Genomic DNA, 1,076 nt, shown 5'->3' on the forward strand with positions numbered 1-1,076 from the left:
AATACAACGGTACGGTTGTGTGGTCTAGTGGTATGATTCTCGCTTAGGGTGCGAGAGGTCCCGAGTTCAATTCTCGGCACAGCCCTTACATTAGAGTAATTTATCTGTGACTTCCTGTAGATATGCTAGCCTAGAAAAAAACTTGTAATTATATATTAGTTTGGCTGTGTGGTCTAGTGGTATGATTCTCGCTTTGGGTGCGAGAGGTCCCGAGTTCGATTCTCGGCCCAGCCCTTGGCTATCCCGTGAACAAATAGGTTTTGAGCGAGTCAGTAGGCTCTGACGCGAAATCAACCGATGTAGAGGACTCCCACACCAGTAGACACGACTGGTTCAACCCCGCGCCCCCTGTCCAAAGATGTTTGAAAATTCACGTTTCTTCGCGACACAGTTGTTCCATCCAACACTGGTCATGGGGGCGGGGAGCCGGCTTTCGAAGTCGAATTTCCTCCTCCGATTGCATCATGCATCAATGACGATTGTTGTTTGGTCGTTTAGCTCAGTCGGTTAGAGCATCGTGCTAATAACGCGAGGGTCGCAGGTTCGAGCCCTGCATCGACCATTTACATCATTTCATGCTGGAACCTTTTGGCATACAAATCATCTCAAACGGCAACAATTTATGAGAAGTTCGTCCTAGCGGTGTTCAAGACGCAAGTAACGGATGTTCATTCTTTTTCTTCCAGTGACACCGCAGTGATGTTTATCATGAATGGGAGATGACAAGGAGTATGGGAGGCGAAATGGTCAAGTGAACGATGGGGACTGGTGACACAGAGTTCAGTAGATAGTGAAAGATGAATGAATTGTATTCTTCGTTACACAATTCATGTGTCACCAGTCAACCCTTCATGCGCTTGCGAGTAGGTTGGTGAGGAGATTTGCGACTGTCTGTAGACTTGGGCTCTGGGGTGCGAAGACGGCAACAAATACAACGGTACGGTTGTGTGGTCTAGTGGTATGATTCTCGCTTAGGGTGCGAGAGGTCCCGAGTTCAATTCTCGGCACAGCCCTTACATTAGAGTAATTTATCTGTGACTTCCTGTAGATATGCTAGCCTAGAAAAAACTTGTAAT

At 47.1% G+C, this 1,076-nt stretch overlaps 4 non-coding genes across 4 annotated transcripts; all 4 read left to right on the forward strand.

Moving 5' to 3' along the window:
- The first annotated feature begins 13 nt into the window (after positions 1-13).
- Pmar_PMAR025196 lies at positions 14-85 on the forward strand. The gene has a single exon. It is a non-coding gene; the product is annotated as a tRNA-Pro (tRNA).
- A 77-nt stretch (positions 86-162) lies between these two features.
- Pmar_PMAR025197 lies at positions 163-234 on the forward strand. The gene has a single exon. It is a non-coding gene; the product is annotated as a tRNA-Pro (tRNA).
- A 254-nt stretch (positions 235-488) lies between these two features.
- Pmar_PMAR025198 lies at positions 489-562 on the forward strand. The gene has a single exon. It is a non-coding gene; the product is annotated as a tRNA-Ile (tRNA).
- A 379-nt stretch (positions 563-941) lies between these two features.
- Pmar_PMAR025199 lies at positions 942-1,013 on the forward strand. Its single transcript has one exon. It is a non-coding gene; the product is annotated as a tRNA-Pro (tRNA).
- The last annotated feature ends 63 nt before the right edge of the window (positions 1,014-1,076 follow it).

This window comes from Perkinsus marinus (genome assembly GCF_000006405.1).
Source record: "Perkinsus marinus ATCC 50983 genomic scaffold scf_1104296974052, whole genome shotgun sequence".
NCBI classification, from domain to species: domain Eukaryota; phylum Perkinsozoa; order Perkinsida; family Perkinsidae; genus Perkinsus; species Perkinsus marinus.